Source organism: Agelaius tricolor, unplaced genomic scaffold (assembly GCF_023055355.1).
Source record: "Agelaius tricolor isolate 1412-34295 unplaced genomic scaffold, bAgeTri1.0.p SCAF_3, whole genome shotgun sequence".
In the NCBI taxonomy this organism is placed as follows: Eukaryota; Metazoa; Chordata; class Aves; order Passeriformes; family Icteridae; genus Agelaius; species Agelaius tricolor.
The window spans coordinates 855,923-881,032 of NW_027269263.1; the positions used below are offsets into that span (position 1 = coordinate 855,923).

The 25,110-nt window shown below is 36.9% G+C and overlaps 1 protein-coding gene across 15 annotated transcripts in view; it reads right to left on the reverse strand.

The window, feature by feature from the left end:
- The window catches only part of PLEKHA5 (pleckstrin homology domain containing A5), a 159,082-nt gene that overhangs the window by 94,170 nt on the left and 39,802 nt on the right, over nucleotides 1-25,110 (reverse strand). Inside the window, exon 1 of one of the 15 annotated variants that reach the window (XM_071422094.1) lies at nucleotides 4,504-4,640. The exons of the other annotated variants lie outside the window; for them this stretch is intronic. The gene's annotated coding sequence lies outside the window, so the exon portion shown is untranslated. Of the gene's footprint in view, nucleotides 1-4,503; nucleotides 4,641-25,110 lie in introns of those variants that run through there. 15 annotated transcript variants of the gene reach the window in all.

Here is a 25,110-nt window from a genome sequence, read left to right on the forward strand (position 1 = left end):
CCTATGTTCTTGGGGAGGTGGGGATGGAAATTCTCATCTACAAAAAGAAATTATTTTACTTACTCTTGGTCATCTTTTAGGAAATTTAAACTTCTAAACAACTCCTCTATACAAAATCATTTGCTAAATTTTCATTGACAGATATTCCAAATAAATACCTATTCACTATTGAATTACAATGATCTAGTGTATTTGTGGTAAAAATCTGCCAAAATTCACAGGATGGTATTTAATACCCATTTTAAACCTCAGTGTACTGAAAAAGTAGACAATTTTTAGCTCCTTCAGCAAGGACTTAGCCAGCTCATTATTTCCACTCTCTAGGTACAAAAAAAGCCAATTTTTTTAAAAATAACACAATCCCAAATATTTTCATTTTTCATTTTAATAGACCCATTTCTCAATTTATACCAGACACATATAGAAAGAACTAATCATGCCTTCCTTACTTTTCCATAAAATCTCAGACTCCATTATACATGGCTGACATTAGAGCCAATTATTTTAAATGAGAACTGGTGTACATTTTCTTTTTCTCTTGGAAAAGTAAATTTAGTTCATGCTTGTGAAACAGCTCCACTCCTTCCTCCACTTCATGAAAAAAAACCTAGAAAAACTAATAAATGGCAGTATCAGATTGTAGCAAACTGTCTAAAATAGGTCAAGATCCGATGCAGAATGCTGACAAGGTTTTTAGATACAACCTTCAGCCTAAAATTGTCACAGGCTCTCCATCCTCTCCATCTGGCACACCAAATGAGTATGTTCAATTGTCAGCAGTAGTAAAATCTCTTATTTAGAGCACAGTGTGAATGGAAAAAGGCTGAGCCTTCACTGTCCAAAAGATTTTAATAATTCAAAACACAGTTGGCAGGCAGCTGAAGTGACACATACACAAAGGTTCCCCTTCACACCACATCCTTAACTGATTTTTTCCCCCTTTACAAACAATTATATTTATGAAAATTCAAGCAAAAAGTTTATTTAAACATTATTTCAGTAGTGGTGCTCTCTCAAAAGCACTAAAGCCACCACCATATTGTCACTGCTGTCCTAGTGAAAAAGTGCCACAGAAGTCAGTGACTTTTTATTCATGTATTTAAAAAAAAAGATTTTTTCATCCTAACTCAACAGATTGAATTACATGCCTTACATTTTCAGTCACATGAGGGAGTTCCTCAAGTTCCTTCCAGAGACCTCCAGTTTCTAAAAATCAGAACACCTACATGGCACAATCCCAGGAACTTAAACCTTTCACCCTGCTATTTTATCACCAAATACAATATATTGATCCACAATAAAACACAAGAAAATCCTAATAATGGCTGACATGTCTAAAATGACTGAAAAATAACATTCCTTAGCACAGAAAAGCATCATTTTATTCAATTTCAGTCCTCAATTCTGTGCAATTTAAATGCATTTTGAATAATCTTGTTCAGCCAGCAGCCCTTACACACATTCATCTCCCTCTCTGCATGTTCTCTGTGTATATCTATATTTGTATTTTTAATATATATATGTATTTATTTATGCACACACACATCTAGAAATACAAAGAAACCAACAAAACTAGCACAGAGTAAAACTGCAGCAAAATAAAAGGCAATATATTATTGTCAAGTTGTCTGAGTTCTCAAAATAACCTCTTTATGCACAACCACCATTAAGACATAAACACAAGGCGGATTTTGTTTTTCCACAAGCTGTCCATGACCTAAAGTGGACCTGAATGTTCAATAAAATGGTTATAGGCAAGAGAAGCTCTGCAGAGGAGACAGTATCTTAGCTACAAAATTCAGCTAACCGTTGTAACAATAATGTAAGAATTTAGCTTTTTGGAAAACTAACCAGAGTCAGGACTGACTTCAAAGGAAAGAATAAATACTATCAGGAAGAGTAAAATAGACATGATCAAGGTTATAAAAATAGCTTGTCATATTTAACACTTGCAAATTTCTGCTTTAGACTAACAACTGTTCTTTTACAAGACCTGTGAAAATCAACTTCCTGAGAGTTTTGGAGTTCTCTAGGATTGCTGTTTGTCCAGAAATTGCCCTATGGTAAATCCGTGTAGCTTCATATCATCCTGCAGATCTCTGCGAGACACAGCTCAGGGCACCTGAAGGCACCACCACTATCACACAACATGTTCCAGCTATGAGCGAAAACTCGTATTAGAAATAATAACCAATATTAGAAATAACTAATAATTATAAATAATAACTAATATTAGAAATAACTATTAATTAGAAATAATAACTAATATTAGAAATAACTAATGATGCTTTGAAGGAAATGAGTTAGTGTAACAAGTAAATGTTTTTTGGTTCTTGTTTTGGTTTTTTTTGTTGAGGTTGGGATTGAAAGTTTTTGAGATGATATTTTGTGTTTAGACTTGAATGTTTATTTTTCTAATCTGTGTTATAGTCTCACAAGCAGCGAGTTTTGTAGTATTTTACTAACAAGTTACAAAATGGTTAACTATCTTTTTTTATCAGGTCTTTTAAGGCTAAACTATCTAACTAAGAAATGACATATTTTTGTTTTTAATTTAGTAACTAATATCTTGAAGTCAGCAATGTGGACTTTTTTTGTTTAATTATAAAATACTATTTAAACTTATGAAGAAGGTGAAGAACAAGGACTAGTTTCTGCTTTAAAACTTTATCTTGTTTTTTATATATTACTATATTCTAAAACTCCAAACTCTTAGATTTTTACTTTGTGATATTACACACTTCTAATCAAAGTGTATACTCGTAATTTTAGTGATATCAATTAATTTTGGAAGGTTTCTCCATGGCCTCAGGTCAAATGCAGTGCTCTCTCAGGGGTCAGAGTCTGTCAGCACTGAAAGACTAAAATTCTCAGCACCCAGGGCTCCGGCCGCAGCAGAGTGATGGATTTTGCTCAGCACAGGTCTGCAGTTCCCCCTGGCTGCCTTCCTCTCATCATTTGTCAGAGCAGCAATCCAAGCACAGCTTTGCCGATGGGTTATGACAGCCCTTTGCCACCATGAGGCCTCAATTAAATGCATTATCCTCAGGCTTTAACAGAAATCTTAACTCCTGGACCCATTTAGATAATTTTCCCCAGAAACCCCACATTAGAGGGTCAAGCAAACTCATGTTCAAGTACTCAAGATTCACAGATCACCCTGCCTCCCCTCCCTCTTCCAACCAGGAGTGTCAGAGTGAGGATGAAGCTTAAGGGCTTATTGATTCTGCTCCTATAAATCAGGTCAGCTGGAATCATAACAGGGGTTGTGTTTGGCAAGAGCCTCTTTGTCAGACTCAGCAAATTCACTGACAAGCAGCTTTTCCCATTGTAATTCAAATCTTTTATCCTAAAGACTGAAGTATATATCCACAATCACAACAAGATAAAGGCTATCCACTTGTAAAAAGAAGTTCCCCTCCCAACCCCAAAATATTTGTGAATGCATTAGTGCTAAGAGCTCCAATCTCAATGTGGAGTGATGAACTCTGTCACACCAAAACCTTAAAATACAGATGAAGTTCAGCCATGATATTAAATCATCTTCATTCACCCACAGGTAAGGGAAATAAGGAAACAACTTTTTTTTTTTTTTGGGGAATGGAAGTGGGTGGTGTCAGTTTATCAATTCACTCCTTCCTTTTTACAATCCCAGTTTAGAGGTTTTAAAAATATATTGCCAACTGATTTTTTTTGCTGGAGGCTAAATGCCTTGCATTAAAGAATTTAAAAGTTATAATTTGCAGATGTTCTTGGAGGAAAACAAGGTTTTAAATCAAGTGCAAGAAGTAAGCCCTGATAATACTTTGAATCATAAATCCTGCCTTTCCCACAGTTAATTAGAAGTTAATTAAATCCTAAGCCGTATCAAGCATTCACCTTAACTACTACAAAGACCATAAATTTGTTCAGAAATTCCCACTATATCTTACCAAGGTGCCAAATCTCAGCTGTAACAAAGAACTAGGAGGTATCTTTTTCTATTCCTTAGTTGGTTAAAGAAGGAAATACATGCACAGCAGCAAAACTAACATGACAACACCTAACTTACCCTGTTGAATTTGTCTTGAAATCAAGTACTGTAAATACCTTTCAGCATTGTCTTAAATAATCCTCTTTTGCAAGACTACTCAAGCTCCCTCTAAAATATGAGATGCACAAAATAATCCAGGTTTTAAACCAAAATTGGTTTAAAAGAACGTAATGAAAAATGACTGAGAAGTGATGGCTGAAGAACTGTTGCTATATTTAGAATAGTTAGCTAATTTGAAGTCAGAGAAAAAAAAAATTATGCCCATTTTTCTGCCCAGCCCAGAATTCCTGTTAAAAAAGCAATTCTTCTGCAGTAAAGAAATTAATACACATATCATTTCACTGAAGTGAAGCACGGCAGAGCCATTTCAAACAGATCCCATTATCAGAGCAGAGAGCCAAGTGTGAAGCTGAGTTTTATCTGAGATATCTAAAGGCATCAGAAAGGAAAAGAGATGAATATCAACTCACCAAAAGCAGCAAGGCTTGTCTCACATCTCCACTTGCCAGTTCCAAGAGGAATCATATGTGCACTGATAGAAGGATGACAAAAGGGCATGCTGTGCTCTCCTCCACCCCCCTTGAGTGACAGCTCTTCTCACAGGCAGCCCAGACACACACTGCAAAATCTCAAACGGTGGGGACCTGAGAGAGCATGCTCAGTGCCTAATTTAAAATGGCCTGATGCTTCATCTCAGCAGGAGATGGCCTACTTCCAAACAATTTCAGAACTTTAAGTCAAATCTAAAAATCGTTAATTGGAATACGCAAAACTCAGCCACCAAGCAGCATTGATTTGGTTTTTTTGTCCCCTCTCTTTTTTGTTTTAAATCTGGGCTGATGCACAGATAATTATTTGCACTACTTCCCTGAAGGGCATCCTGAGGCTTTAACACTATCATCATGTGCTTCACTGTAATTACATGATGCCACTGCAATGGATTGGAAACCTTTTTCAGGATAGGCTATGGTTTGAATACTCAGCACACAACTGAAAAATCAGACAAAGACAACAGATCTGCTGAATAGTGTCCACATTGATTTAGGAATTAGCCTACCTGCTGATTTCTGGGCAGGTTTTTAAATTATTTATTAATTTAATATTTTTTTAGGGTGAGGGAGGCAAGACAAAAGGCTTGAGAATTGTCTAACAAGTGACTGCTTGAGAACAGTCTAGCAAATGATTTATGTTCCAGAGCCATTTACCTCCACTTAAAGTCTCTTTATACATAAAGAAACCACTTAGCTTCTTAATGAAACAATTTATTTGGATTTCAGAAGTCAGGTTATTCACATGCAAAAATCCTGTGAAGCAGATATTCAAACCTTTTCCCCTCAGGAGATGAACATCTTTTAATACACCCACAGACAAGTGGAACAGAAGTCTTCCGTGTTTTGGTTTCCTCTATCTCACAGTCCTCTTTCCATATTTATTGTATATTCATTTTTTCAAATGAACACATAAAGTTTTCCTCCTCTTGTGAGAAGAAAAAAGCTGTGCCCCAGGCACTTCTGGTTTTTTAAAATGCTTTCCTGCTTATCATTCAAGCTGAAAGGAGAGCCAGGCAGGCTGTTTTATAAATGCTGTATTTTAAATTATGCTGTATAAAAGTGCAGCACAGCCCTCCCCCTGGTCTGTACCACACCTGAGCATAAGAAAAGATTTGGAAAAAATTCAACCATCAAATCCTCCATTTCCAGTATGGTGGACACTGGGTGATAAAATGGTTGGCAGAGAAGCAGGACAATATTCTTAAGCTTCACTAATGTCGAGAAGTAACTTAAAAACTGGATTTTCCTATCTATCCAAAAATGCTTAGAGCTACTATGAGGATCTGCAACTTCACACAGAGTTTTGAAGTCTAAGACATTCACTCCAATGCTTTAAAAATCCTCTTTACTAAGGTAATTATTTGAACATTAATCCTTGCCCCTTTCCTTTGAATTCACACAAAATGAGGGGAGTATTTCCACTTCAGCAATTCCTTCCAGCCACAAACCCAAAAGTCAAGGTGCACAACAGAGCTGTGGCACAGCTGAACCTGATTTCATAAACACACCCAAACATCCCAGCCCATATTCCAGAGACACTTTAAAAAGTAGTATATTTATAGTCATGTATCATCACATAATACCTTGGTAGTTATTTTTCTTACACCAAAACACACAGAAAGAATCCTTGCTACAGTACATGTCCACACCGCAAAATTCAGATGAATTCTGCAGTCTACCATTAGGTGATGAAAAGCCATCATCTTGGTAAGAATTTCACTATTTATTTGCCAGCTAATGGGCACTTTAAAGAAACAAGTACTCAGTCATATTTCACATTTTTATCTAAGCTTTTATTCTTTGGTCATCTAATTTTTTTTTCATCATTTGCTTTGCTATTGTTCTCTGAACTTCCATGTAAACTCAGACTGGTATATCAAAATTTCATTTAAAACAGATATTTCTTTTTAAATTTTATTTTTAAAATGCAAGGTGCCATGGACATAAGAGCTGCCTCCTGAACAAGATACATTTTCATCCAGGCTTGCTCCAGCTTAGTTCAAAAAACAAAATAAATAAATAAATGCTATTGAAGAAAGATTACTTGAACAAATCCACAGCTATCTAATCATTAGTTTGCAGTTTCTACACATAAAATACAAGGAAGGGGAAAAAGAAGCTGATAATAACACCCATTAAAATTGAAACAAATACTGTTCTCATTTCAAGTTCATTCCCCTTCTCTTCCCAAAATCCTATCAAGCTGAGCACAAATTACAACAATTTTCTTTGAGCTAAACAACAGTTTACAAGTTCAAAAGGTCTGCTTTGAAGTTAAATATCTGTGGGTATATTCTCCCCCAAAAGACAAATTTTCAAGGGAAAAAAACCAAACTAAAACCCTCCGCACTTCCTGGACAAGTGCCCAAATCTACAGAAGCATAAGGAAATTTTAGGACAATTTTTTTTTCTGATGATGAATCTGTTGTTTTCTTGTTTTAATCTGTGTTTCTTGGCCTACAAATTGTAGCCAGAATAATGAAATGCAAGGGGGTTATGAGTAGCACATAAAGCCAAAATAATTTGATTTCACAACTGATGCAGAACAGTTGCAAAGCACTCTCATGTTGACCTTGAAAGGGTTCCTTTACAAAGACAAATTTGAGTTTCAAAATCTTGATAAGGATGTTTTATAGTAAGTGAGAGTAAATTTGTCAATTTGCCATCTAATAAACATGTCTTGAAAGAAAAAAAATAATTGAATTAATATATAAGTAGGGAAATGTAGCCTGTACACTGGACTTCTAAGAAAATAATTCTTCTGAACATGACAACACTGGGATTAAAATCAAACAGCCCTGGAAGTTGAAAGATTTTTCTAAAGTTTCTGCACTGATATCCAAACCAAGCCACTAAAATCATTCCAGACCGCTGTGTTATAAAGAGCCTGAGCCTCAGAGAGTGCTGCAGGAACACAATTAATTTCATTAAACTCTCTGCAGACAGTTAGAAGCTAAGTTAGAAAATGTCTAATGACTGAAGTGGTGGTGGTATTTATGTATTTTAATGTATTTAACAAGAAATCAGGTGCTAAATACTTTAAACATCTTTCTCACCAACAGCTTCTTCACAAGAGTTCACACACAAACAGCTCTGATCACCTGCTCTGACAGCAGAGCAGCTTGTTTTAATAAGATGTTTGATCAACAGCATATTTAAGTTAATTTTCAGTCTCAGTATCAAACTCACCACTCTTTCACAATGAAATATGATGATGCACTTTTAGGGTTATAACTGGGCTTTATGTGGATTTTATTAAGAGCCTTGACTTCTGCAATTGACGTTTTTTAACTAAACATGATAAATTCTTCAGTAAATTATATGCAGCTGAGTTTCATGAGACTTTCTGGCATCCTAAAAAGAATTCCAAATGGATCTCTCTTACACACATGAGCTCTTTCAGCTCTCCTCTCAGCCTTGGCATGATGTCACAAGCAGCTTTCCTGAATTTGGTTACTAGCAGTAATACCTCAAGATGTCTCTCTCAAACACTACATCACAGACATGTTAAGAATTCTTTCATTTCTATATAAAGCTACATTCTGCAGAAATGTGTAGCAACTTAAAATCTGTTTGCCATTATGTTATTATATCTTATCTATCAGCTGACCTATTCAAGTGGAAAGAACATTTTTCAAACAAAAGGAAAAAAAAGGATATATCCGTGTCTAGACAACCACAGGGAGAAAATTATATATGCGAAGTTCAAAAGATGAGTATTTTTTTCTTATTTCTATAATATAATTTACATTCTTGTTTCTATTCACAGTTTTGACTGTGCTACAGTCTTTCAGTGTTTCTGTTGTGTAACATATTCCCACTTTTTTTGGTTATTTTCTAATTATTTTTGCACCTCACTTGAAAACTCTGTTGTGGTTTACAGCATTTCTTTCCAGCCCAAGTAATTGTTGCCTTCTTTAACTTTCTTTTCTCCTATTTTCCCTGTTAACCCATGTCCTAATGTCTTCAATAGAAAAATGAAATAGGTATTGACTCTCTCATGGGGGAAACAGAACCAAAGGACCCACAAAGTACACGTACATTTAGTACATCAGCTGATAAGTGCCTTGGATTTTATTCCTTAAATTATTGCAATGTCCTGATAAGTCTGATTCTTTACAGTCTTTCAGTCTTCAAACGCCCACAATTAGACTGAATTGTCAATTGAATTGAGCATTCCCATTTCTGTTGTCATTTCATTTCTAAATATAGGTTTGTGCTCAAGATACAACACTTGGTGCTCACGCTCTTGAAGAAGTAAAATGGAAAAATAAGGTTTATATCTGTTGTTCACAGCTTATAAAAGCAGGCTGCCTGTTGGTCTTTAATAAATGACCACAATGATTCATCTGGAAAATTGTATCAGACAATGTGCCAGAACATATAAAACTGCCACTGCTGCCCACACTGTTAGTGTTGGTTCCCAAGTTTAAATATATATATTTATATTATAGGGTGTCTGAGACTAAGACCAGGTCTGAACTGAGCACCTTTCAATAAATCCAAGCTCCAGATGTGCCTACCCCAAAGACAAGCTCCAACTTCCCAGCCAAACCTCTGCCTATCCTCAGAGTAGAGACAATTCCCCTTCACCCACCATTCTTTTAATATATTTGCTTGTCTTTTAAAAATAATCTAAAATGACTAAACACAGTCATTAGATTAAGAAACACATTCAATGTGGGCAAGAGAACAACAGTCCCTGTCAAACGAACTGCACGTGCTAAAGTAAAATTGTTGCTGTTTGTAAAATTCAACCTGTTAGTGACATTCCTTTTTATTTTATGTTGATTCCCAGAATTTTTGTTAAAAGAAATCTAGCAAACGATTCCATATAGGAATGATTTTACTTCTGCTGCAAGACTGATGACCTCAGGAATCCAATCTGAATCCTTCTTCTTAATGCCCAATGCAATTAATTTTTCTACTTTAATGTTTTTTCTACTTTTCTAATTAATGTTGCTACTGCAAGAATTGTACAAGTTAAAGAAAATGTTTTAGGGCACCATCACCATTGAGCTGGTCAGCTGAGACCACATCCTTCTGCTCTGACATCAACCAAATCAGCATAAAATATTTTCCAGTTTTTGATGCAACACAGAAGTGAAACAACACTTCAAATCAAGTTTCATCAAAAAAAGATAAAATCCAAGTTTCAACCCATCAAATACAAGTTTCTGTGTAAGAAACACTGAAGCTCAGCAGCTCTTTTGTGCTGCAAGACCCACACACATTTTCAAATCCTTATTCAATAATTGTCACAAAGCACAAACCCCTTCTATTAACTGATAAATTCAGAGTTAAAACTGCTGCAATCCCATCTGGAAAATATCTCCGTTCTCGTCTCAGAGTAACTTTCCAGTCAGCCAATGCTCTTTGCAACATCCTTAAACTCATTCTGAATTGCAGCTACATATGTGCTCATTAAGCTGCTTCTTTCTATTAATGGCAGGAACTGTAGTAAAAATACCCTTTTGTAGAGTTACCAGTTTATAAAAACAAATAGAATGAATTTAAAATTAACTACTTAGAAGAACATGCTATTCTGACAACTTGCTGACTGTGTAGCCAGAACAGAATTACAACCATGAACCAATCTGAACCAGCACAAATCTCTGCCTCATCTCCCAAGTCTCTCAATATGCAAAAATTAAGTTGATTAAATGCTTGCAGTGAAAGAGTGGAGGGAAAACTCTTCTGTATTTGAGAAAAAGTAATGTACTGTGAGGGAAATTAAAATTAATTAAAGCAAAATACAGATCAGCATCACTAAGTAGCAAAGGAAGAGAAGTTTACTGAAACAAAGAAAAATTCTCGAAGTGCTCAGATAGAAAATGGAGTATGAAAAAGTTCAACAAAAACTCACAGGTCAAAAAATAAATACATTGCAGGCTGTGAGGAATCACTTGCAAATGTGTAGAGACCAAAAAGGGCAGAGACAGGCCCACATCTCAAACAAAAAAATAAAAAAAATAAAAACAGAAAAATAAAAAAAAATTCACAACAGCTTTTGAAAATGAATGCCATAGCTCAGAGAACTATCAGCTAAAACATTAACAAAAAACCCCATAAACCAAACAAGTGAACAAAACTCACCAAAAAAAAAAAAGGAAAGAAAGAATCTAACAGACTTCTCAGCGCACAGAAAGTGAAGTGAAGAAGGGCCCAGTTAAAGGAGTCACATAGGATTAGGAACACAGGCAGTAAAATAGCAAATGACATTTAATAGTGGCAGTGTAACATGGTACAAATGAAAAAAACCCTCTGTATTTTACACAAGAGCATGCAGGGACAGGACAAGACTGCCAACTGCAAGAGTGTGGAGTTACATGAGAGATTGGAAAGAATTCTTCACTACAGGGTGGTGAGACACTGGAATAAGTTAGCCAAGAGAAGCAGTGGACATCCCATCCCTGGAAGTGTTCAAGGGCAGGTTGGACAGGGCTTTCAACAACCTCATTGTGTGGAAGGTATTTTTAAAGCCCCTTCCAACCCAAACCATTCCACAATTCCACAATATTCAGAGGGCTTTGAGATGACCATTTCTAGCATGGAACACAACCTTAGCATTGTAACAGATACTGTTTGACAGACTGGTCTTGTCAGAGAAGTCACAGCAAGTTTTGTGCGAACCTATGAAACAACACAGAGCTTTGGTTAGCTCTTGAAACAACTCATGGAGCTGTGGGGTCAGGGGTGAATACAGAAACCCACCAGGTGCAGTTAAATACAAAGATATGAAGTCACTGAACCACAGACAGCTGGTGGCCAGGAAAAAAAACCTCTGAAACAAAAAAACCTCTGAAACAAATCCTCACCTCTGGCAATCTCTGTTTCTGGCAAATGCAGCAAACCCCAGAAAATTCAAGGTTCAAGAAACCATGAAGACAGCACACGTCCAACTGCTGCAGGTAATTTCTCCTACATTTGGCTGCTTTTCTCAGCTAAAGTGAAGCCCCAGTAGGAATTATAATACTGCATCAATTATTAGAAACTAGGGTCTTTTCTTTTCAAATTTAAAACTAACTTCTAGCAGTTTTTTCTATTCCCGACTTCTCCACCTTTTCAACAAGGTAGGGCATGATCCACCCACTTGTGGCACAGAGTTGATTTTCACTTCAGATTGCACAAGCTTGCCAAATAAGAACATCTCCCTCCAGCAGGCCAGAGCTTTACCCACTCTTCCCTATTTCCCTGGGAATTGATGCAGCATGGATTGTGGGAGGGAGAGCACAGTAATTCTCAAGCCACAGACACTGAAAGATTATGAAACCAGTGAACAGGATAATTAAACTCTGAATGATCCACAGCTAATTTGCAGTTGAACTTCCCTACACAACACAGGTCTGTAATTATAAATTTCCATCAGATGCTTGATATGAGTCCTTGTCAGGGGGTTTTCACAGACAGATGCCTGAAACAGGGATCCTATTTATTATACTTGGACAACAAAATTCACCAGGCAGGGTGTAGCTGTTTAATTTTGCTGTCAGCTGAATCACTGGATGCAGCAGGGTGGATTAGCCCCTAATAGCACAGGCTTTCCTTCTGTCCAAGCTGCCATCAGCTCAGCATTGCCCTCCCCAAGACATCCACGTCAGACAGCAACGTCCTAAAGCAGCTGAAAGCAAATCTAATCACAGTGACAGTTCAAATAAAACCAGCATAGATGAAAATCATCATATTCTGGCTTTCTCTTTTCTTAAAATAGGTTTAACTGATATAATGAGCTTTATACTCTTCTCAATAGGAGAAAGCCTTCATACATCAATAAAAACTGGAGTAAGCAACACTTGAAATGCTTTTTTAACTGATTTTTGTTTTCAGGACAACATCCCAGGGATAAAGTTTCATTAGCACTCCAATATTTTATGTCCTTCAAAAAGTACACAATTTATTCTCAGGATACCATTCTAACATGATTCACAGGAAATGAACTAAAAACAAAACCACAAGAAAATCTACAACTCAGTTGGATTTAGATGACTAATAAAAGTCTCTTCAGTTTTGAATCCTCCAGTCGAAATTTTTTTAAGATTGTATACAAAGTATTTTGCAAGGTTGATTATATTTTCTTAGAATACCCATCTTTAAAATTACTAACACTGACATGCAGTCATGTGTATTTACAGTACCTTTAAGAACAGAAAAGTAAATACTGGAGCTTTGACTTCCTATAAGTAAAAGGCTCATTATCACCCAAAGAACTTAAGAAAAATCAAGGGAAATTTGAGAGGCAAAGTACATGGTATATTACATGCTGAAACCAAACAACCCGCTTAGTCCAAAAAGAAAAGAAAAAAATTAATGAGCAACATAGCCAAAATGTGTGCCTTCAATGCAAGCCAGAGGAAATTCATTCACAGCTTCACTTTTTCTTTTCAAGCAGCCTCTGATGGATTTTTCTTAAGGCTAAGGTATTACTTAGAAATATACACACACAAACTGAAATACAAACAGTCACAAAGCAGCATTGAAAGTGAAAATTAAAAAAAAAATGTTTTGACATCCTACTTGAAAACCATAAAAATAAAAGAAAGATCAAATGCTTTATTCTACACTGATTATTACGTGAAAACATTATTACTTTAATCCTCTGCTGTGGAGATGAGAAGAACAAATGAAATTTTCTCGTGTTTCAAAACTGCTGCTGATTCTGCACCTTTTAAGCCATTTGTGACCCAAGATTTCAAAGCAAACTGCTTGAAACTCACAAAAAAAACCCCTAAACAATTGCATAAATTCAAATAAAATAAGAAAAGATGACAAATTGGTTTTGGTCTTAACTGAAAATGAAGAAAATTATATAAAAAGACTGAATTACTTTCAGTAACAAAGTTTGAGAAACAGAAGCTTGCAGAGTGCAAGTTCAGGCACACCATGAGTGTGCAAACAGCATAAATGGACAAAACCTGTAACTGTGGTTATTCCAAATGGTCTACAAGTTTCTCTACCCAACAGCAGTTCTTCTACTGCAGTGAAGTTTGCAATACAAAACTACACAAAGGAGTTTGCAATGTGCAGTTTTACAGTCAATGATTTTGTAGACATTTTCTAAAAGTCCCCATGTTTGTTTGACCTACAGAACTCAACCATGCACACAGCAAACCCTCCTGGACCATCCTTCTGTCATGTGTAGCTGCAAAATTCTCAGGAAACCATCTCCACACAAGCAAAAGTTTAACATTTTTTATCACGTTAATTCCTCCATCTAAAAAAATCCCTGTTGTTGAAGTGCTTTTAAACAATTAATGCAGAGCTACAGATCCCCACGCAATATCCTATGCTGCACTCCAAATACATCAAATTATGTCTGAAAAGCCTTGAAACAATAATCTAATTTACTCTGTATATAAACATGTAGTATTGCAGAATAATTATGAAAGAGCATTAATTACGGATTAATACTCTTTTCTTGGTAAATCCTTAGCTGCTAAGACTATAATGTTGAGATATTATAGTATTAGCAAAATGAATCCTTGTTCTCTCAGTTAGAGCCATGCCAACAGAGCTGAAATAGTCTGGCAGCATCCTGCCACTAGAGAAAAACAAGAATTTGTTTTATTTCCTTAGCAAAGGGTGTCTTACAGGTGTTGACACCTGCCAAATCTTGTACGTGCAAGGGCTAATGAGAGAGAAGTGTAAACTAACCCCCAAGTATTAATTGAGGGTTATTATTTGAGTATTAATGGAGTTTTCATCTGTCCAGCAGGGCAGCTCCTGAGGCACACACCTGCAGCTTCCAGCTCCAAGGAAGTCACACCACAGCCCATCAGGATCTATAGGGTTGCACAGCAGGGCTTGAAGATCCATTGACATCTTTCCCCTATTTTGAATAATTCATTAACATGTGTAAAGCAAACAAACAAAACACAACCCCTGTTCAGAACTCCACACTCAAACACCTCCCACTCAAGAAAACCCAGTGTCTGAAATTCAGTAATTTGTTCAGAACTGGAAGTCTGATAGAAAGAAAAAAGTGCATTTCCAAAAAGTTTCAATAAAGGGCTAAAACCCTAATCCCTCTCTCTGATACAACAGGTGTTCAGACTTGTCTTATTTTTTAAAGATTAAATCAGCCTAAATAAGATACTCACAGTGTTCTTACCACACCAAAACATCAAAATAGTCTATGAGCAGTATTAAAAAAGCTAATTCTGCTGTAAGTTTTAAAATAACTGTTCCTATCAAATGTATTTAAGGCAAAATACTCCCATATTCTGAAAGTAAGTTTTTGTTCTGGATAGTATTATTTAGTGTATTACTAAATAATTTCTGTTAAATATAGGAGTTGCAGGGCTTGTTTGCACTGTTTTTTTGTTACTTTGTTTCCTGGGGTGTTTTTGGGGGGTTTTTTGGTTTTTGTTTTTTTTTTTTTTTTAATAGCTGGTAATAGGTTAATATTCAGAGAAATCCTTTACTTTCCTGCTCACAGATTTTAGAATTGTAATTTCCTTTAGGCTTTATAATGGGAAGTGTGGAAAAAAAAATAAAAATCAATCTCCACAAGCAATAATTGAGTACTCCAATGCCAAGCCATGTAAATAAGAATCATCCAAAGAGCAAATTCAGATAAAAAATGCTCCCAAAAGCTTGTTAGAAACACCAGTATCTGAATTGCACACATGCAGATATTTCAGTGCCATTATTGTATGATCAATCAAAATTACACCACCACTTCACATTTCAAAAGTGATAAAGAATGTCCTAAATGTACTAAAAAGAATGTACTAAAGAACTTCAAACTGCCTTGTTTTTCTTTCAAACAGGGTATTTTGATTCTTTAGTGTTACATTGTGGCATAGTACATTTTTCCTTTTCTTTTTAATCTCTTTAGGCAAACTGCTTGAGATTTTTGTGTGCTTGAGAAATGACTTGTGCAAGTTGACTGACAGGCATTTGAATTTCCTGTTGAGTGTGAAGAGAGAAGTTACCTCTGATGATTATCACATTTATTCCTTCTGGATATGAATTTTAACCTTCTATTTTTATTTTAAAGACAATATCTAGCATTTCTGCCCTTTTAAGCCTTGGTAAAAAGCTACTCAAACATGAAGTGTCAGCATTTATGCTTGCCTGCAACATGCATTTCCTCCAAAGCTTTTGATTTTCTTAACTCAAAAGCAGCATTAATTCTCAAATATTTCATCCAAGTTTTAAAGTTTGGAAGCAACTTTAGACAGATGAGCTGGCTACTACCCTGCTATCCTCTCACAAAAGCAGCTTTCTGCTTTTGAACTAAGTACAGGACATTTATGCCTGTTCTTGGATGAGCACAGGTTAGGGTCGTAACAGGTCCATTCTAAAAATCATTCCCAAACTCCCTTTCACTCTTGAAACCTTTAAGAAATTCTATTTAGATGCCAACTTCCTTCCCCAGAATTCTTACCGGTATCCCAGAACAGCCCATATTTAAGTGATTCAGGCATGCATAACCTAAATAGTCAGAAAAACAGGTTTTATTCATGATGGTAAGTACAATGTAATTATTAATTGTATGAAGTACATCTGAGAATAATTACACAAACTCTTTGGCACTGCAGTACTTGGCATGGTTTTTGCAACCTCAAGTCACTTCACCTGGAAAATCTTATTCTTGCGCCAAGGAGTCAAATATATCCTGCATTAATATTTTAATGTGGAACACACATAGCTTATTCACAGAAGTATGTGAAAGGAGTAACTTGATCTGCACTGTAAGCTAATATATAAATGCAACTTTAAAAAAAATTAACAATACCCCACCAAATAAAAACTAAATCCCATCCAAATATTTAGCTTGTCCTGAAAAAAAATGAAGGTCATAATCTAAGAGAGTCTACATTTGTTAAAATGAGCCTCAAATATTCTTCCAAATTACAAAACCCCGATTTGGCATGAACAGCAAGAGCAGGAAGGTTTCCACAGAAATGGGTCTTACCCTAGGCAAAAGGGTAATTTTCTTCAGGTAAAAGGTAAATTTCTTCAGAAAAAAAGCCCAAACCCCTCAAACAGTCTCACATTTGTTTGTTTTAAACTTCATCTCAAGTTTCAAAGCTGCTGAGAAAGGACTGTTGTGGTTTATCCCCCTAAATCATTTACGTAAATGTTTATACAAACAACAGTATTCACCTTCAGAGCACAGAAAGTAAAATGAATAAGTTCCTGAAGAAAAATACTTCTTTTTTCCTCTGGGCTGTTTACTCAGGGCTGGGACAGAGAGGAGGGAGAAGGAAAGAGAGCAAGAATGGATTAAACAGTTACAAATTTCTGGTTCCAGCAATAACAGAACTACTCTACCTTTGAAAGCTTTTACCATTACAAAAGTCACTCTTTCTTCCTCTGAATCAATGATTTGTTTTAATCACACTGATATACTTGTAACCCACCAGTGCCTTCAAGACACACAAGGATTTGGTCAGTTCCAGCAGATTTACAGCCCAAAACAGCAGCGAGTTACAGATTTCATTAGAAAAGTACCACATTATTTAACATTCACAGCACAGGTATTATGAAGTTCTTCCATAAAGGCTAATGTCTTTACCAGTCAGTGAATTACATATTCTTTAGGAGATTTTCCATCTATACTCTGATGATCTTAAGCGTCTGATATGATTGGCAAAAAATATCCAAATGTTTTTGTTAACAGGAAGAATACGATAAACAGATTTTAACTGCATTTTCAATATGTTCCTTGAATTGATTTGGACACAAAAGTCAACACTTCCATAATGCAATGAACTATTTCCATTCCCTCCCCTACATTCAATCATTTCAAGGACATAAAAAGCAACATTTAAAAATATTTTGACACTTCCCTCCCCTTTAGATATATATACACTAACTGGCTGAAAGCACAGTTACCCAATGAAGCCAAGCGTGCTATTTTTTTTTTCCCCACAGGAAGGATGAAAAGACCAAATATTGCAATTTTCTTTACCCTTGACATAGCTACTTTTACCGCACCATCCTCATTTGTGTGGTATTCCACATTCTACCCCAACACTGCTTTTTTGTCCTCTTAGTCCACTTCTAAGTTTATACCAAAGTAAAATATTAGACTTGACATCAACTGTGCTCTTGTAGCAAGTTTGCAAAGAGGAAGGAATACTGAGAGCTTGAAAGAAAGCCTGAAAATACCACCTGAATAATCTCTGCTATTGAAGCAAGGCAATATTAATGATAGATTTCTTTCTAGAATAATCCTAGTCTTTATGTTCAAATTCAGTTTAATTAATCTTTAATGTAGTATAATTAGTCTTTAATGTAGTACGCTATATACGTACACTGTATTTATAGTCTGTGCATAGTGCATCCAGTACTTAGATTTGTATAACAGAGAAGCATCACCTCTTACTCAGAGGCTGAGCTACTCATCTCCTCTGAGAAATTCCACACAATCAGGAAAAAGAAAAAGAAAATCCACTCCTGAGCCAAGGTGCCCAGCATAAGCCACGTCCCAAAAGGTTCTGCACCCTTGTCAGTGCTTGCTGCAAGTCTGGGAGAAAGCTGACAAAAATTTCCCTCCCTTGCCCATGAATCAAGTGAATCCAGCTCCTGCTGGGATGGGCAGGAGAACAGGCAGTAAATGCTGCCATCTACCAGAAATTCACGAGTTTTCTATTTCAGCTGGCAGTAGGAAAGCAGGGAGCTGGGGGAAGGCAGGGGACTGCTGGGTAAACACAGCAGCCAGCTCTTATCCAGTCAATCTTTAAAACATAAAAGCCACTAAATAAAACCCACAAGGAAAAAGACCTTTCCACAAAGAAAGTGGAACCCAGTCCAAGTATGGAAAGCAAAAATGTAAAGCCACAATTCAGCAGGCCAAGAAAAATTGCCTCTGGCATACGGCACAAAAATCGAACACAGGCTTGCTCCAAACAGACAAAATTCTCTTAGAATCTTAACAAGAGGTTTGATCTGAAGAGGCAGAAAGAGTACTCAAGACAGGCAAAACCACAGTAAAACAGCCAGCCACATTTTTCTCACTGGAAAAACCAAGTTCCCCTTAGAAGCACTGAAGAGTTTCTTTACAGGCAAGAGAGTTCTTAAGTGTCCCAAAGCAATGTCACTACAGAAGTTTTATTATAGAGAACTGGTAAGTGAACTGCAATAAAACCCCTTGGTTAAATTAGTATTTATTTAATGACTGTAAGAAAATAAGGAAAAAAAAAATTAGTAGTATGACACAATAGCTGCACTTTGCATATAAGCTGACATTCTTATCAGAAGAATGTGGTGATCCTGTCTGCTCTTCACTTCTCCACTCTTTTCCAAATTCAGCCTCTGTACTGGGGGGTTATCAGGTATTAAGAAGAACATCAGTTTCAGGTATTCAGAGAAGAACATAATTAATAGAAATTTTAATGCATACTGTGAAAAATCTGGTGTCACCTCTGTAGGGGAAAGCCTCTCCTTGCACATGTATTGTAATGGAATCAAATCAATCAGAGTCACATGGTTATCCGTAAAAATGTGATTTTTAATTTTTTTTTAAGTCCATCATTCAGATCTCTTAAAGAAGCCTCATAGTAATGAAACAAAACCTGAGCCCCATGTATGTAGGGGCAGGAATATGCAGAATATGAGACCCATTATACTCAAGATATTCATAAGCTCTCTGAAAAAGCAAGTGAAGTGCATAGGAATGACTTGCACTTGATAGAAAATTATTCAGGACAGGGAAATTTGATTGAAGAGGGCTGCTGAGAAAACCCACAATAGTCTGTGCCTGAGATACAAGATAGTAATTGAAAGGGGGGTGCATTAATTGAAAAGGATTCTTATAGGAAACAGAAGTGCAGCCAAGGATCAGGCTTGGATGAGATGCTGCCTCTCAGAAAAAGGCTCGAGACCCTTTTCAAGTTTCAAAAAGCATCAGCCCAGAGGCAGGAAAAAATAAAAAGGTGGAACAGCAGCCAGCTGTGTCCTCATGGAACTCCAGGGGCATGGAAATCCAGCCTTGTGCCCATACTCCAGCTGGCTGCTCCTGCAGGGACAGCAGGGAACAAGGAGAGTCTCCAAGAGCCTGGGTTTAACTGGACTCAAGCTCAGAGAATGGGGAGGGGGCACACAGGAAAATGGTGCAGACAAAGCACAGAGCCAAGGTGGAGCAATCCTGGGAAGTGATACTGAAATTCCTCCTGCCCAGAAAGCATTCATCATTTCTCAGGGGGAAGGAGTGGTAATGGGAATAGTGGCTTCACTGACAAGCAAGTTTTATTCATCAAAACAAACAAATGGAGCAAATTCTTTCTCTCCCATCACAAAGTATTCTGGAGAGAAGAAAAACCTCCACAATGCACAAGCAGAATAATAGTACTAAAATACCACAACATGCTTAGGTGCAGCATTTAGCTACACCCACACCCCCAACAGATACCCTATTTTTATTATATTCTTTCCTGAAGGTCTCAACATTCATTACACACAGGTCTCTTTGGTCTGTCTAGTACAACCATTTTGAGATTATCCTCCAGATGACCACTGATTAAAACAAAAAACAAAAGCAACCCTCCATTTACTAGACAATTAAAATTGAGCTATAAAACTCAACCACTTGGACAAATGTCCCAAAGGCAACCTTAGTGTTTTCTTTGGTTTCTTTTTTTCCATAGGAACATTGGTATCGGTGTAATAACAAAATAAAACACTTAAGATTACAATAAAATCCTACCCTGAATATGCACTTAGGGAATGCACTAGAATTGTTTTGAAACTAGTATATAATCCTTTATGAGAACAAACTGATGCTTGTGGGGCTTTTCTCCTCTCCACTTATTAAAAAATAATATGCTTAATCAATATTAATGTCAGAGCATAGAACCTGCACTCCCAGTTAACTGGTTTATTAACAAATAAAAAAATCTATTACTCCCAACAAGAATATTTTCACACTCCATCACAAATTTAATTACTAATGGCACTTCAGGCATCATACCAAATTTCAAGCCTAACCTTTTTACCCCTACATTACATCACAGCAAGGTTAACACTATAACTCAGGTGAACTGACTTCACCTTCCATCAAGAATTTTGCCAGCAATCACAGAAAGCAACTCTTAAGTGCTAAAGTACTAAAATTCTCATTATTTGTTTTCCAGGCAGCCTGTTCAGCCATTGCTACACACATACTTTTAAGAAACACAGCATTAACTCCCAAAAGACCAAATTAATTCCCCTGCAGGAGCACTTACTTGTGAAAACCTGGTAACCAGACGAACAAAGGAAAATAAAAAAATTTGGCTCCCCAAAGAAAACACTTGGTCTAGCACACAAAGGAGGCAGATTCCTAAAGATGACAGTAAGTTACATTATACTGGTTCCAGCCTTTAATAACCACTGAATAGACACCACATAACACAGCTGCTCTGATACCTGATACCACTGCAAACACATACAAGCCAGCAGCTGCATAGGTTTTAACTTAGAAAATCCCTTTCCTGGCCCAGAAACCAAGTGGTGTTTTGATTTGTGCACTACACATGATACAGGAAAACTTAGTCAAGGACTAGTACCTTATCAACCACATAAGTATAACATAAAACCTCTTACTTCAAAGATATTTACATTCATAGAAATGCAGACAACATGCAACAGAATGTACCTGATGAATTACCACTGGAAAGCTAACAAATCCATCCTGAAATAATATGCATTTGTAAAGTCTTTCAGAATGCAGAGTGCAACGTCATAAAAACAAAAAAATAAAAAAAAAAAAATCGCAAGACTGAACAAACACCAATTCAAAGATCAGTGTGAAAGTTTAACACATGCCCAAAGTGACATCATAATTTCAGAATAAAAATAAAAATGCTCATGCACAGCACATTCTCAGCCAAAAAATCTAGGCTATAGCTAGATATTTGAATGCTTTCATCACATGTTTACTGAACAAAACAACCATTCAAATGTGTGTTAACACCATGACTACAAACACAGATCTAAACTGTAATCTGTCCCACCAAGGCTTTTGAAACTATCAGGAACACTCTCCCCTTTATACTGTTTTTTTCCCCAGCTCCACCTTCAGAGCATTAGTACTTGTCCCAACTACCAGACACAGAAAACCAATTACTCTCACTTTGCTGTAGCTGTTAGTGCATTTCTGGAGGTCCATTCCCTTTCAACCTCTTCCTCTGTAAACTACATAATTTCTCTTTACAGGTTGTGCTCCCCTGTTTTTGGCTATTTCAAAGTTTGCACTGGCTGGATGTGATTTCACCAGATTAATGCTTAAACACAGTGCACCCATGAACTTACAACCCTTTCACTATGTGCTACAGTACATTTGATGTGACTATTGAACTATTCTGAAATCCACTACTGCCTTTAAGAGACAAGACCCTTTAGGTGTCTCATTCACCCTAACCAGGTTTCCACTCTAACAAACACAGCTGGGAATACCTGGATTTCCCAATCCAAGAGTCCCAGCATGGTTGAAATCACCAGCACTGCTCATCCTCAACAGGCACACTTCATATCTTCAATATTGAAGGATTTGGGGTATTTTTAGTTAACCTCTACAGCTGAGGATGCACCTATGCAGCACTCTCACAATAAAACAGATCAATTGTAGAGCAAGAGTCAGTTACCAGTTCAATCCAGGATGACCAAATCCTGGTGAGAGAGAATACAAGAACAAGATTGTCCTCCAGCAAGGACAGAAGAATTAGCAAATTCTCATAATAAAACTACTGCATTGCTGACGGGGAAATCAAGATGCTTTTGTAAGCCAGTTAATTACATATGGCCTTGAAAGTGATCTTGCAACAAGGAAATCTTACTGGACAGAGTATTACAGAGAAATCTCCTGTTGATCTTAGAATAATACCAACACTTTCTTTTAAACAAAGCAAACATGTCACCCCAGTATTTACAACTTGGGAATAAACTTCCCTTTTGTACAGAAATGCTTACTCTACCCTATAAACCCCAAACATCTGCCTGAGTTTCCTTCCAAAGCAACCATCATTGCATATGAACATTCAGAAGAGTCTCTTCATCTGCACCACTTATGTCACAGCTCAAATTCTTCCCTTCATGAGGCAGAGTGTTTTTTGAGGTTCCTTCCTTGCTGTTTTCTGGCAAAGAAGAAACATACAGCAAAAGCAGAACTATAAACAAACCACCGTGCTATGATGCTTGTGCACAGGACAGACTGGCAATGGGCCACACCTGTTGTCATTATATTGCAAAGGTTCCATATTGTTAGAGTTTCATACCTCCTTGATGTTTCTTGTAGGCAGCTCCTCTGGGCACTGACTCTTCCTTGCCCTCACAGCAGCCAACTGACTCCAGTTCCCTCAAGCAACCAATCCACTTTTTTAGAACACTCTTCTTATTGGCTACAGCTGCAGCTTGTTAACATCAGGCCTGCGCCTAATCCTTAATAATTGGTCCAGCTGCAACTCTTTAGGGGGTAAGATTACATTCTATACCACCTTCATTTACCCATACTATATCCCCCTATACACACCCACCCTATAGAAGTATTGCTTCATAACTGTGGCATCAAAAACATTAATTGGATTGAATATCTAATTATACCTATTTCTTTACTCATCCTCTATTTTTTTAATAGGAACTTACACTGATAACAGATTTTAATACCAAATAATTTCCCCCATATAACTACAGTCAATCCCAGACTAAGTAACTGTAATAAGCACGAAACAAATCAAGCTTTTCCAATATTAATTTGTATTTTTGTGAAGGAGTAACAGGGGTATTGATCCAACTTGTCCATTTTACCAATGCATCAGTATGGGGAAAAAAAAAAATTGGAACAAAAAGGAAGAGAACAGTTTCCCCATGGAGAGAGTAATAATATAGGATCAATTTACACATTAATGAATAAATTATTAATAGCATAATATTCCAATTTCCTTAAATGATGAGCTATTTCCTCTTTACTGCAATATTTTACAGCTTACCTATGCACACTTACATATTTATGTGAGTCCTTCATAATCCCAGAATACAGGGCAAAATTAGACATGGAAATCTTCACTACCAGCCCCTGGAACACTCGGAGAGCCTTTGCTGCCAAAAGCACTTAGATAGGACTGGTTTTAATTTGACTGGAATATTAGTTGACTGGATATAAGCTTCTACGGCAACAAGGTTGAACAGAGAAGTCAATTTCCAGGATGCTCCTAAGAATGACAGAGGAGCAGCCTCAGCAAGGAAGCAGACTGAGAAGTCTTGAAAAAGCACAACAGTATGGCCCTGCTGGAATTTAAGCAATCCATTACCTCTGAAAGCTTTTGTGCCCTTCTCCTGCCTGACATGACAGGCAGGGAGAGCAAGAGAGAATAAAATGAGCACAAAGGGAGAAGAATGGGTTTTGTGCCAGACTACACCAGTGGCAAACCTGGCCTTGCCACTAATTCCAAGTTGAGGCACCAAATCTCATAACAAGCATGCACAGGGTCTCAGAGGAGGAGATCAAGTATGAAAAAAGGATCCAAATATTTAAAAAGAAATAAGCTGGAGGAAACTTGGAAGAGCTCCAGCAAGTCTTAGAGCAGTTCAAAGCATTACCAAAGACATGTCACTCAATGGCAGTCCTTTCTCCCAACTGGAACAAAGATCAAGCTCACAAACTACCAATTAATTCAGACTGCATTAGAATGTCAGAACACTTTAGGGCTACCCTAGCCAAACTAACCAATTATTTCATTCTTCAAAGACCTTTCTCAGATTTAGAGACTTCCTTGTCCAGGTTTCCCCTACCAATACTCCATCAGATATTAAATACTTGTTTTATATATATCCTGTAAGAGTCACCTTTACAAAATAACATGTATTCCCATTTCCATTCTGGTTTTCTCCACTCTCTCTTCTTATATTTTGAATTCTCACTTTTCATTGCACATCTCTACAACTGCTTTAACTTCTCCAAGTTAGGGCATCCCTTTTTTTTGTGTCAGACAAACTCTTGCATTAATTTTCCTCTTCTTATTTCACTTCCTTTTAGAGCAGGTTCAGTCCTCTTGATACCACCTTAATATTAAAAATTAAGAATCCAAACAACCTCTACAGGTTCCTTGCAAAGGAAAGAAAGGTTAGAATTAAATACTTCATTTTAAAGCATCTTCCTTGGACTACATCTAGAACTGCCTCTCATTTCACACAGATCAACACTACTACTCCTCACATACTTCGTAAGAGATCATGATTTTGATACTGACTTGAGAAATGGAACTCCTTTCATAAACACCTCCCCCCACCCTCTTTCCTGACACTAAGGTGGGACCTCAAAACCACAAACAAAAATCAGGCTAAGTCAGTTACAAGGTCTTACTTCACATGGAACGAATCCGACGTGACAGCCTAAAGGCACTTGGCAGCAGCTTCCTCAAGGCATCATTTTTATTTCAAAAGCCAGTTTGAACACACTTAGGAAATATGGAAACAGGTTTTTGTCTACACAAAGTTACACAGGAGAGCCACACGGATCCAAAGAGCAGATGAAAACCTGGAGCTGATGGTGATGCTGATGTGAATAGATCCCTCACCTCCTGCCCTGAAAAGTTCTGCCTG